Source organism: Mixophyes fleayi, chromosome 5 (genome assembly GCF_038048845.1).
Source record: "Mixophyes fleayi isolate aMixFle1 chromosome 5, aMixFle1.hap1, whole genome shotgun sequence".
NCBI lineage: Eukaryota > Metazoa > Chordata > Amphibia > Anura > Limnodynastidae > Mixophyes > Mixophyes fleayi.
The window spans coordinates 163,338,946-163,353,785 of NC_134406.1; the positions used below are offsets into that span (position 1 = coordinate 163,338,946).

At 36.3% G+C, this 14,840-nt stretch overlaps 1 protein-coding gene across 2 annotated transcripts in view; it reads left to right on the top strand.

Moving 5' to 3' along the window:
• CDH20 (cadherin 20) overlaps positions 1-14,840 on the top strand; it is a 205,719-nt gene that overhangs the window by 125,636 nt on the left and 65,243 nt on the right. Inside the window, exon 2 of one of the 2 annotated variants that reach the window (XM_075212939.1) lies at positions 7,500-7,584. The gene's annotated coding sequence lies outside the window, so the exon portion shown is untranslated. Of the gene's footprint in view, positions 1-7,428; positions 7,585-14,840 lie in introns of those variants that run through there. The other variant, XM_075212938.1, reaches the window with a different exon arrangement.

Genomic DNA, 14,840 nt, shown 5'->3' on the forward strand with positions numbered 1-14,840 from the left:
AGAGGACACCCCAAAAACACTGAGGAGTGCTTAAAATTATTGAGTAGATACTGCTGACAGATATGACTTTTGACAGCCAGAAATATTAATGCACAATTAGAGAGGACACCCCAAAAACACTGAGGAGTGCTAACATTTATTGAGTAGATACTGCTGACAGATATGACTTTTGACAGCCAGAAATATTAATGCACAATTAGGGAGGACACCCCAAAAACACAGAGGAGTGCTAAAATTTATTGAGTAGATACTGCTGACAGATATGACTTTTGACAGCCAGAAATATTAATGCACAATTAGAGAGGACACCCCAAAAACACTGAGGAGTGCTTAAAATTATTGAGTAGATACTGCTGACAGATATGACTTTTGACAGCCAGAAATATTAATGCACAATTAGAGAGGACACCCCAAAAACACTGAGGAGTGCTTAAAATTATTGAGTAGATACTGCTGACAGATATGACTTTTGACAGCCAGAAATATTAATGCACAATTAGAGAGGACACCCCAAAAACACTGAGGAGTGCTAACATTTATTGAGTAGATACTGCTGACAGATATGACTTTTGACAGCCAGAAATATTAATGCACAATTATGGGGGACAACCCAAAAGCGCTGGGGAGTGCCAAATATGAAGAAAAAATAATAAACCTCTATCCTCCTCTCTGCACTAGCGATTTTGGTTAGAGCAATTGCAAGAACAATATTGTATTCTTTCTCTGTCCCTGCTCTAATTAGCCTATGACTACACCCTGCTCTCTCCCTCTGTCAAATGGCGATGGATTGCTGTGGAGGCGTGTATTTATAAAGTTGAAGTATCGCGAGAACCGAGTCCCGAGATCCGACGACGTCACAATGACGTTCGGCCTCGATTTGGATTCGGAATTGGCGGGAGAGTACCGAGCTGCTCAGCTCGGTACTCGGATACCCAAAGTTCGGGTGGGTTCGGTTCTCGGAGAACCGGACCCGCCCATCTCTAGTGTGGACCAATGTTCATGCCCATCAATGATTAGGCAAAATAAATTATAGTCTACCTGTAGCATTGATATTGCATATTGCAGCCAAATATGGCAACTGAGAGTGGAATGCAGTCAAAAGAATCATGTAATATCTTAAACTGACCCAAGACATAAATATGAAAATAGAATAAAGTGACCTTAAGGCTATGTGGATGCAGATTGCAGATTGGGCTGATGACTCCAGTGATTGCAAGTTAACAAGTGGTCACTTGTTCAATTTAGGTTATAGTTGAATCTCTTTATTCCACAGAAAACAAATGTCAGTTTCATTATCTTCTACAGAGGTTGAATATATTGCTAGCCATGAAGTGATTTCATCTAGCCAGCTGTTAGAGGATCCTAGAAAGCCAACAGTTCAACCAATAGTTATATATGAAGACAGCCAGGGGTGTATAAAACTTGCAAATAGTGAGTGGATCAATGCTAGAACAAAGCATATTCATGTCAGATAACCCCGCCTATGTGACCTAGTGGAACTTGATGTGATTGTCTCTGTATACTGTGAGGCTGACAAGACGACAGCTGGTGCTTTGACAAAGCCACTACCAAGACCCCAGCTTGAAGAACTCATAAGAAAGATGGGACTAACATGACAAGTAATTGTCAAGTGGGGTCTTTATAGTAATGTTTATTCTTATGCTTACTGTAACAGCAACTGTACTGTATTTGTTTTCTAAATTAACACAACTCCCTGCCTCTAGATGACAGTCCTAAGTAGTCAGTAAATGTAAAAAAGGTATAGAAGACAGAAAACTGAAAATTAGAAGCTCACGAATGTGATGTGTATTGCTGTAGAGTAACTATAAGCAGCTTTTGAGCTTAAAAACATCTTTAAACGCAACACCTGGACAATGTCCTGAATTATCTGCTGCTAACAGAACATTTTACATAAAGCTGCAGAATTATTAAACTGCAACTGCACTCACACACGTAATCCATGACTCTTGCATTGCCTTCCATTGTCATATGTAAGCTACGCTAGACAAGTGCCATCAAACAGCATAACAGCATGTTCTCCTCATTGCAACTGTAGGAGGCAACACTTGGTGATCGTGTCAATTATATATGATATTACAGTTGAGCAACAGATACTATTTAATGTCGTTTCTTTGGGGTTTCCAGAGCTATCTGTATTGTATCTGTGTATTTTAAAAGTAGGCTGTCAGTTGTCATCTAATACATATCTATATCTGCCTGCTGCAAATATACTGCCATATAAAAATGTTCATAAGCATTACAAAAAGGAGTATTTAGAAAATGTGCATGAGAAAGCTTACAAACTTTAAATAGGTAACAGAGCCAGGAAAACTTAAAGCAATTTCATTGTCAGAATTTATAACTCTGACTTTTTTTCTCTATTTAACTTTGCTAACATAGCCCACCGTTTGCTGTCATTGCTTGTAGGCTACTGTCTTTTACCAAGGTATCCTCCTCACTGCTGGAGGGACATGCAGTTCTACAGAGCTCACTACACAATTCAACTGTTCAAATAAGACAAAATAGTTTCTGACAATGCCCCCATTTTGCTATCCCTCTGTGGTCTTTGGCCCGAGGCAACATTATTTTCTTTTAACATAGATCATAATTCTATAGGATTGTTTTGAAACTTTGGGGGCACAGAACACAATAAAATTCAATTGAAATGTGCAGTTTATTAGCAAATTCACTGCAGCTTCACTGCAACCAGTGAGGAGCATTCAAAGCTTAATCCTTTTCTTTCATTCTGTTTATGTTCATCCATAACCCTGTGTCTATGTAGATAGATAGATAGATAGATAGATAGATAGATAGATAGATAGATAGATAGATAGATAGATATAGCTGTAGATGATGTAGATAGGTGTATATATGTGTGTGTGTGTGTGTGTGTGTGTGTGTGTGTGTGTGTGTGTGTGTGTGTGTGTGTGTATGTATAACATGCAAAACAATTGGTAAAGAGACGCCTGTTTCAGAGAACTTACATTCTAACTTTAAGTACGTACTTTATTATATCACTTTACATATTGGAGATTGATTTATTCCTATTTAATATTTAGAATAGATCATATTCTATAATTATATGGATTATATGGATATTCTATAATTATATGGATTTATATAGGGATTATAATGTTTTCTACAATCTGGGTGTTGTAACACATTTTTTTAACAGAGATAGTGGTTATGACTGTCAATTGGATGGTTCATTAATATATTTAAGGTCATTTAGCATAGGCATGGCTATGAGTTTAATAAAGAAAACATCATTTCTGTCTATTTGGAGAACTAATGGAGGACTTAGGCTATTGTTATGGTCATTCTACACTGGATGAGACTGACAGACTAATGGATTTCTCATATAAGTTAAGAAAGGCTGCTGATTGCATAAGATAAACATATGTTCTGGCACAAATAAAGCTATATGAATGATTAATTCAAAATGATTGGGCTACCTTTTGCTAGCCCAGGATCTTATGCTCAATAAACGGTCACATTAATGTCAATACACTTTTGATGTTAATAACGTTTGTAAATTGTAACATTATGTGATAAGGTATAACAACATTTCAGTATAATTATTTAGTACAAGTTAACCCGTGCATGATACTCATGCATTCTAGTAAAATCAAGCTACTTAAGGTGTTAAAAAGGTTCTTGTCATGCATTTGGGCCATAGCCCAGGCCTCCTCAGGGGAAGAGCGTTACTTCCCGACGTAAGCGCCCTTTTTTAACGCGGTTTTGTCCACATGTCACCACCTCATCATTCTTCTCCATCGCCTCATCCTTCATTTTCATCGCCACATCTATCCAGATGTCTATCCAGACACAGGGATCTCTCTCAGTGGTCCTGAGTATCACACTCCTCTCACTCTGTCACCCCCGGCAACCACCAACCACTCCCTACTGTCACCCCCGGCAACCACCAACCACTCCCAACTGTCACTTCTCCTTCAAGAAATATATATATATTTTTTTAAAATCTTTATAAACACTTTTAACAATTAACAAATTAAATTAACAAATTAAAAACATCTTAGTATACCAAATTTCAGCCCTTTCTGAGATTTTTTTTCCACACACACTAAGAATTTAGTAGGTCAGTGTATAACTCCGCCCAGCAGGTGGCGCTGCAGCTTGGTTTTATTTTTTCCACACACACACACACACACACACATACACAGACAGACTAACACACGCCACTAAGCATTTATATCATAGATAATACAGATTTAGGCTGATGAATCATAGGAGGCGCATGACAACATATCGGGTGAGAGTCTTACAGTACTGATATTTGTACTCATATTGGCTTTCAGTGGACTTGTGATATGAGCTGAGAAAGTAACAGGCAACTCTGAGGCTGTTCGTGTATTAAGGTGGTTATCTATTGATCTGTGTAAGAACATATATGGATACACTGCCCATTTACTGAACTGAGGAGGAAAATTATGCTGGGGAAGGATTTCTGACTCTATGGGGCATATTCAATTGTTGGCGTAAACGCCAAAAATCTCACACTCCGCGCACTATTACCATTATTACGGTAATAGAGCGCATAAAAAAAGTTATTGCGGTACTTTTCTCGCTGGATTTCAACTCGCAGCTCCCTGAGCCGCGAGCTGAAATCCAGCTTACTATTACAGTAATAATGGTAATAGTTTTAATGCCGCAGGGATATTCAACAATTGAATATGCCCCTATGTGGTAAATTCAATTCAGGATGAGGTGCTGCTGAACATCGTCTCAAAGTTCACGAGAGCATATTGCCTGCTATTATGGTAAGAAATCTCTTCTCATTTTTCTGCTCATGTCTATGGGACAAAGTAGCATAGGTTTCTGTAAAAACTCTGACTCGATGTGTCTCCATGGACTGTTCTGGAGACATATTGCATCACCTTGCGCCAAACTGAATCTGCCCCTAAGAGGATACAATACTCTGAAAACATCTGTGCCAGAAGATTGGACACTATTTGGGATTTTAACGGTTCCGAAGTGGTTCTGTTATTGATATTTTAATTACAATCTCAAAGCCTCTCTACATGTGTTACATGTATTATTGGTCAGAAGCGTTTTATGTGCTCATACAATAATAATATCAATTCTTCTTTCATATGTATAATTAGAATTATTATACACATGTATGTATTTTTTCTACATGTTGTAGTTGTTTATTATCTTGGTTTACTGAGAAAGACACTCTTTTAAATGTGTTCTTTTTAATTATTGTGTTTCATTAAAATATATATTTTAAGTCAATCCTTATCTAGTCTTTTTCTGCCATATTAAATATATATTATAAATTGAGTTAATTTATATTTTCATTTTAGCACTTTCCATATGCTGTTGGGTTTTCTTAAAGTTGGTGATTCTAAGGGGAGTCGACAATTCCCCCTATTGGGAACATCTGCTGGATTATATTGTTCAATACAAGTAGCACCTGAAGATTTTTCGTTTATTTAGAGAATTTAGACTGAATTTTGAGGTGTGAGATTAGAAGTAGACAAATATATCTGATTATCATCTACATATGGTTGGTAGTCAAGTCCAAATGAACTGATGAGGTCACCAAGCGATAGCATATAGAGAGAGAACAGGAGTGGTTCAAGAGCCTAAACCTGGTACAAACCAACAGCAAATAATAAAATAGATAAATAGTGGTGAGAGAGGTACGAGGAAACCCAGGACAAATCAGTCTTTCTGAAACCAAGACAATGTTGAATTTGAATGAGAGGAGAGTAGTCAACAGCGAAAGCCAGCTAACAGATCGAGTGTGATGAGTACAGAAAATGTATCTGTAGATTTAGCAATATGAAGGTAATTTCCAAATTTAGAGAGGCAGTTTCTGTAGAGTGTTTTGTCTAAAAGCAACATTATAAAGGGTCTACCAGACATTGGGAATTACGAAATATCACCATGCAAGAGATAAACAACTTTTCTAGTAATTTGGAAGTAAATGGTAGAAGTAATGTGGGGCGTTAATTCATGAGGATAATGGGTACAGTTTGATGTTTTGGAGAACTGGTGTCATAACTACTTGTTTAATGGAAAAGAAAAAAATACCAGTGGATGGGGATGAGTTGAAAATGCGGGTGTGAGTGGGAACTATGGCAGGGGAAGGATTATTAATCAGATGTGAGTGAACAGAGTAAATCAGGCAATAGGTAAAAGGAGTGAAAGAAATCAGTATAGAAATTTCCACGTATGTGGATAAGAAAAGAAGAGCTGCTCTAAACAGAGAGTGCAAGTATGGGGGTATCATATACATGAATTTAGCCATGGTGTTGGTTTTGATGGGTGTGTGTGCTTGAGCTGTAAGAGGGAGCACCTACCAAGTTTGGTAAAAAAACAATGAGTTACTCACTTGGACCAGCCCATCAGGTTCTGAAGGGAGCATGATATACTTGAAACATATCTTAGCTATCTAATATTCATTTTATTAAGAGACTAGATAGCTTCATTTGAATCCTGAAAAAATTGTCTCATTACAGAATCTCCATCATGTATGCATCAAAGTATTTTATGTACTTGAAATTAAAATTAAAGGCATGTCTCTTGTTTAAGGAAAGCTGCTAATTAAGAAATATAATTAATCAGAGGTATATAACATAGTGCACAGCAAACAAAACCATAGCTCTGCTTTTCCCTGGAGCTCTTATTTCAGAAAAGGACACCAGAGAAATGTATCCTTATGTCCTTGTTACTCATCAGGTTTAAAGACCCAATAGGTTTCACACATAATCATGCTGCTCACATGGCATAGATGTAGCCACACTAATATCTGCACAATTAGTAATCTGACAGCATCTTAGAGCAAGCAAAAGATGTAAGTAGCTGCAACTGTTAATGACAGCATTCTCTGCAAGTACTGTAATTTCTGATTAATAATGATTTAAAAGGCCAGCTCAGATGCATTGTTTATTTGCATAAAAGGATATACACCATTAAAAGACTGGAGATTAATTAGGTACAGAGAGCATCCAATTAAACACAGAATATTAAAGGAAGGTTACAGGGTTCTTTTATATCCTAGATTATATGTACGTTGTTTGTCAGCCTAATGAAATAAGGTATTGGTAGCAGATTAGTACAAACAGAATTTGAAAAATGTTCTTTATGTCTGATTTGATTTTATGTTTGAAGATACAACATAGTTTTTGATCAATGTATAACTAATTTTTAAATATTATTATATTGAGTGTAAGTCCTCTATTTTATTGTTACTGAGCACAGCCAATACATCCCCAGACTTTTACTTATGAATGACTTCTTATGTAAGTCTCTGAGGGCTTGTTCAATGAATCAGCATGGAGGGGGTGGGATGAAAGAGGACGGAGAATAGCAGTCTGAAGCACAGATGTTGATTGGTGTGTCATTTTAAAACTGTTCTTCACTACTCATTGAAACTGCGTGCCTCGGAAGTGAAAACTCAACTTTTGTTATTTTAAGAGACGGTTAAGCAAAATAGCTATTGATGTGCAGCACTTTTTCCCTTACAGCAACTGATAGACTTTCACCAGAAGTATCCTAAGAAGACTGAATATCCCTGATTCAAGCAACAATTTGTAACAAAGGAGGAAAAAGGTATGGTGCCGTTTTAATTTATATATTTATAGTCTGCATGTATCTCATAAAAATAAAGGCTTGGGTTGTGACTGTAATGATTTAATAAGTGTATAGACATTTTAAATGCAGATCTTAAATACAACATAATTGAGCTAAAAGAAAATGTGTGAAGTTAATGTGTGTGTAAGTACTTCATGTGTTGCTCAATGAAAACTAGTAACCTACAAGGCATATGTACACTAGTAAAATAACATATATCTGTTTCTGCAGTGTTGCAGCAGAAATAAAATGATGGCATGTTAAACAATAAAATGCACCTGTTTTAACTGATTGTTGAAAAACATGAACAGTTCTCTGTAACTTCTTATAATATACAGTATTCAGAACACACTATTCCTTAGATAAATACTTGATTTAGATTTAAATGTAAATACACAATTGTGCAATTGCAGTGTGTCCATTAGTTGTATCAAGTAACTTTTATGTTTAGTTGCGGTAAAGTCCTATGATCTACTTTAAGCTATTATCTGTTTTAGAAGATTGTAAAGTTTCCTGGCTTCAAAGGCTATATGTTACTTAAATAATATGCAAATATATTGTGGAACAGTATTTTCATTTTAAAAAGTGGTACTCTGTCAAGTTATGGATAAGTGATGCTAAGCTGACTTAAATATTACTCTTTATCTATTAACAAATTAAAGAGGCTTCTCCACACTTTTTTTTCAAGGTTTAATTTCCTTTTCACCTTTTGTGACAACATGATGGAAAAGGTTGATCCCGCTATCTTTACCAAGCCTTAATAATGAGGCTGGATGTTTTCCATTCATGTACACATAATGCTGATTTACTATGCTGAGAATGGAGAAAACACTTCCCCTGAAATACTAATTGGGGTTGAAAATGTTACTTTGCTGGAGGGGATGTTAGAGAGTAGACATCCCACTTACATTACACCCTATTACATGGGAGATTCAAATATTTCAAAACGGAATTGCTCGTTATGTGTGCACTGTACTTAAATCAAATAAGCACTTCATTACTTTCTTTTATGTATATATGTGCTTTTGACTATGAACCCAAGCTCCAAGGCAGAAATTAATGAGAAACCGTTCCTTCACTTCCATGCAGAAATCCAGTTTATTAATTGGATTCATTTCAAATAGCTGCAGGGAAATTGCAATGAGTATCTGTTTTGTATTTTCCACACACCCTCTAACAAGGTATCAATGTGGTTGTCCCTTTTCACTTGCAAGGCAGAAGACCCATCTGAATACAGTACAAAGTAGCAATGCTGTTCGTTGTGTGAATAGAGGAGGACTGGATACTTGCTCAGGGTGATCATGTCACAGCATCTCTTTGAAGCATATTCACTGTTCCAAAAGAGTCTCCTTGCATAGAGAGGGGAGCACATGAAGCATCCTGTGCCAAGTTCCCATTCACACACTGCTGCCTCTGCTGAGCCGTCACACACAACTTACAGAGTCATTTTTTTTTTCTTATACAACAAAGGGTTTGGAGATGCTGATATTTTTTTTTTTTAAAAAAAAGTGAAAGAAACTTCCTTGTGTTGCTACATAAGAACAAAGAAACAGCTTTTCACTTTTGCTCTGAATTTCAAATCTGGTAATGTAAAAATGCTAATGTGATAAACCTTTCATCTATGTTAAATTTAATTTCTTCCTACACCGCATTTCTTTTCAAGATTAGGCTAAGCTTTTCTAAGAGTAATTACGTACAGAAGTCAATGCTTCCTAATGCTACTGCTGCATTTTAACATTATTTACTGGCCGCCCTAGGACATAGATAATAGTAGGGAAATTTGACAACCCGTCATTGATTTACCTTGTCTATTTTGTTGACAATTTGGTAATACTGGTTCTTCTGTATTAAATTATGTTACTTGTCAAATGTAAAAAATATGGTGAAGTTACAATCTTTGTGTGCAAATACATATTATGTAACATGTGTTTAGCTCAAGAGCAACATTCTTTCTTCATATCTGAGGAAGGCAACATGTAGGCTCTAAAGATGCTGCTGATTTGCAACTCCCAGCATGCTGTGCTCTGGCTTCCCAGCTGTTGTTTACTTACAAATATCAGCATGTTCAGCTAGGCAGTAGCCTGTTGCCCTGACATTACTGATCCACAACTCCCAGCATGCACAGCAAGCTAACAAAGTTGCGCTTCCATGTCTAGAGAGGTTATAGATTACTAGTCTTTAGTATGTTTTGTATTTGTTCATAAGTAGTTAAGCCAGTTTAATTAAGCAATGCAAAATATGTGGGCTCTTTGAAGAAAGGATAATGTTCTATATGACATGGCATTCTTTCTTTTCAAATACTGTTAAACCTTCTGCATTCTCAATTGACAATATAGGCACCATCCTGTCGGCAAACTCATAATCCAATGCTGGTTATTCATTCCAGAAGAGATAAATCCCATTAAAGCACTTTATGCTCTTTTATTTAAGGATTAAGACTGTAGCTCCTGTATTGGCATGGTTAAAACACTGTTAATTGTCACAGTTTAGCACTTATCTTGGTTTTATTAACAGTAATCCTCTTATCAAACTACTTGAAAACATAATATAATTCAAACTCATCATGTGGGACTATTTTTATAATGTAAATTTGGTATTTCTGAGAAAAAAAGGATCTTGCTTAATAAATAATGCAGTTATTTAAATAATTGCAGAATGTCTTCCGTCAGCAGTAGCTGTTTCTGTGTTTTTAAGCACAGGTCCTAACAATGGATTATCCTATATTATATATTATTTTATTTCAAAAGCACTATAATTTTTAAATACCCAATTTATCATAAAATGTATTTGTTGGTTTGTCACCATTAAACAACTTTTATTTGTAGCATAATAGTTCTAGTATTTTAATTGCAATAAGGAAGTACTGATTGATGAGTACCAATGTGTGTGGTATGTAAATAGACATCACTTGCTTTCTGAGACCACCAGCTTCTTCAAGTACAATGGGGTCTTCACGCTACCTAAAGAGCCAAAAGCTACATTTGTACCATTGAGATGTTTCCATTCATTTCCAAAAGTTTTACCATGACATGTGAGGTTTTATCTAGACAATAAATCTAAATAGCAGATATTTGTCACTAAACAATTGATGTTTACTATGAGAGAATCAGCCAGTTATGGTGATTTTTACTCCTTTGTGTATCATTTTTTTTTAAAACAAATGGATTTGTAAAGGTATCAAGCTGAGAGAGTTTTCCGGCGGGTTTGAAAAGTGGAGATGTTGCCTATAGCAACCAATCAGATTTTAGCTAGCATTTTGTAGAATGTACTAAAGAAATGATAGCTAGAATCTGATTGGGTTTTCAAACTCGCTGGAAAAATCTCAGCTTGAAACATTTACCCCTAACTCTCAATTTGCTTAGACCACCCAATTTATATTGGAAAGGATGAAATATCAGTTGTAAGTACAGTTAATTCAACAGACAGCTTGCTGTTAAATGTTCCTTAGATGTAGAATAAGTTGATGACCAGTGGCAGGATGGGCTGTGGGGCAGGGGAGCATCTGCGCACTGGGCTGGTCACATAGTGGGATACCTTGAGTTGGGTCACTCTTCCACCTGCATTTTTTCCCTCTTAAAGTGTTCCTAATAGACTGGCAAACATTAGCCCCCGGGTACTAATTTTTGCCAGCCCTCCCCTGTTGATGATATGAGTTAAATATTATTTTTTGACACAGTTGTTGTACTTACCAGTTTAGAGTACATTAATTTTGAGTCATATTTAATGATGCATGCTCTAGAGCCTTCTAGTTTAATAGACATACTTCATAGATGTTTCTTTTATTTGGTCTTTGTGTGCTATTTTATAAAACATGTTATAAAACAAACGTTGGAAACATTAAAGTTTCCTATAGAAGCTCTAGTCTTACAGAGTAGCAAAGTAAGGTTTGGACAGACAACATTTCTTAATTTGACCTTTAAAATATTCATGGTGAATTGTGAGCGGGACAACAAGAATATAATGTAATATTGTATTGTAATATTAAAAATAACAAGGATGAACATGAGTTTACAAGTGACACTTATTTAAAGTGAAATCTCAATTAAAACTGAACATAAGTATATTTATGACATTCTTAGAACATGTTCCCCTATCTCAGACCCCACACAATTAGCAGTACTCTATTGAAACCATCATCATTGTAAAGATTATCTGCTAAATTTAGAATTTTCCAAGCACATCTGTCTGGAATATTTACCAAGATGGAGGGATCGGCTTGCAAAATTTTATGGGTTGGCCATCCATTTTAAACATACTGCAACTTTAAAAATGAACTCCGTCCTGACCCTAATTTTTAGAGGTTTGCAAAATAAGAAAAAGAGTAAGAATCCAGTGTTTAGGGCATGAAGGACACCCAAATCCATACCTATTTCTAGTTGGGGGAAGCTTGTCTATTTTCTTTTGCTAGAGTACAGACCTTTTACAAGGAGCACATTGTGATTCAACATATACTGTAAGACATTACCTATTAGAATAGGTAGATAATATCTATTAGAATAGGTAGTTGCATTGCCTTTCATTTATGTGATAGGATTGTTTACAATCAAAGTACTCTAAACCAAGCCTTTAAAGTTAACAAGGGGTATCACAGTCTGCATGTTGGCCCTCCAGGCTTTAATAGAAAACATCCCGAAAACGACCTTCACAAGCACACATAACTCATGCGAAAATGACCAAATATATCCCTCAATTGCTCAAAAATTCCACTACATGTCACTGAGACCTCTTACTTGCTTTATTATAGCTCCACATGCCTTCAGACCCCCACATGCCCTCAGATCCCACTTATACTCCAAAATTCCCCACATGCCACTCAAACCTCTCCACATGCCCCTCAGGCCTCACCACATGTTCCTCAAACCTTCCCATATACCCATTAGACTTCCACCACATGCCCATCAGACCTCCCCAAAAAGCCTATCACATGCCTCTTTTACCACTGCTCCCCCACTTTTATTTACTTTTACAGCTAGTTCTACAAGCTGCTGCTCTCACTCCTGCCTGCAGAGGAAGGAGGAGGAACATGTGTTGGAGAGCACAGTGCACTTCATCTATCTCCTCCTCCTGGTATTCTGCATGACCTCTTCTGCATCATGCAAAGGTGGTCATGGGAAACAGAACACCGCTGCTCAAGTTCAGTCTTGTGCTTTGCTTTATAACGGTCAGCTGGAGGCCCACAGGTGAAGGATCACCAGGCAGTTACTGCCTCCTGTTACCCACCACTGCCAGCGATACAGTCCCTGCCTCAGCATGTGAAACCAAGAATGCACCCCTAAATATTTCCATTTATTTAAAGGGTAGATCTGTCTTCTCTTTGGTGCTTATCAAATTCTAGTGCCATATTAACCATCTTATAGTTGTATTATGTTTGTAGGTCATGATTATCCAATAGGCTGACTAGGCTGTAGCCTAGGGCGCAAGGCTACTGACTAAGCAGGAAGCACATAATTGTCACAGGAAGAGGTATAAAGTGAAATTAATTTTAAAATATAAGAAAATATTGTTCCCTAAAATAAAAGTAAAACTTGATAGAAAAATATAATGATTTTTGATCTTGAAATATTTCCATGGTAAAGGCTGTAGACAGTGAATCATCCACCGGTGGGCGCTTGAGGATAAACGAGTAGGAGAGAAAATGATGGTGACAGACGCAGGCATGACAGCTCCCTAACCCTTCTCATCTTTACTTTCAGTAGCACTCATTCATGCCTCTATTTTGTTATACAGTTCTGATTTTAATTAAAATTAAGTGAGTGAGAAAGATTGACATGATGCTTTTAAAAAGCAAAGTGGAGCTAAGTTTCAAAAAACACAGGAACATAAACGTGGTGGGGTGGTGGTGAAGGAAACCAGATTTTAAATTAAGGATGAGTTTGCTTTATCTCCCACGTATGAGCCTGGCATGGTAGACGAAGGAGAGCTAACAGAATATTAGTCTAGGTTGGCCTGTACCTTTAATCAGGCCCAGTATGTTTGTGTCTTATGCATAATAAGACAGATGACACTTTCAGTGGTCAGAGACATTACAGGTTGACTTATGCAATGCAGTCTCCTGCTCTCTCCTGTACATGCATATTCAAGATATATTTAGTGTCCACATCTATGGACAAAAAAGCTTTACTGAATATTGAACGATATAATTTCTTGTTGATATATTATTTCTTGTGCTTAACATTTTTGTTGTACTTGCTATTTGATCTATCATGTATGCAAACTGCTGGGATTAAAAGGAAAATTTATATTGCCACATTAGTCTATGAAAAATATATTATTATAGAGAAAAATTAAATATATTCTATATAATATTAGGCTACATGAGTCTGTTTCAGCATCTGTAGTTACCTTAGAGTTGAGCTTGCTGAACTTAGATATCATGAAAATTATGGTTAATTGATTTATATAGGGAACTACACACAGAACACAAACAGACATAAGCCGCAAGCAAAATTCTACAAGGAGTATAATGAATGTATGATTTACCAAACATGCAATATAAAATAAAATGATAGCAAACCTTAATTTCCCAATGTTCCTACTTAAAATCCTGTGTGTGCATGCCTACTGATTCTAAAATGATTAATTTTTATCTCGTTTAGCAATTAACTAAAGTTCTTGTTTTCTTTATGTTAATCATATCTTTATCGCATCTTCAACATTTAGCTTGGTCATGTTTAAGAAAAATTAGAAGTTTAAGTTCCTCCAGTGCAACTCTAGTATTGTTTTGTACAGTATCGTTGTTTCAGCAGTTCATCCTCTAACTTCAGCATTTGATCTTTCTTCCGTTTGATCAATGCAGCTTTAGAACCTCATCATTTGATCTTAAAGTAATGAATGATGATAAAAGAAGAAGTATCTAAGGCAAAAAGTATAGAGTTAGCATGTTAGCTCACAGAAGAGCAAAGATAGGGCATAGCACTTTTGGGCTGTATTAACCTTTTTTACCACCACTATTTTTGTTGTGTTTGCCATGTCTGTGCTGTATTTCTCCATAACTTATTCTATAGACTTATACCGTATCAATGTCAGTGGTAGCTCTATTTATCTTTCACTTATTTAAGGAGACGCTATTTTGAAAAAAAGTGTTTTGTGATTCTAAAAATAGTGCCCTCTAATCAAACAAAAACAAACATCAAGTTAGTGTTTGGGTCTCTATAGTATTTATTTGTGATCTCTGTGTGGGTAGGTCCAGTCTACCTGGATTTTTGGTTTAGCAACACAGTCTCTTAACCATTTAA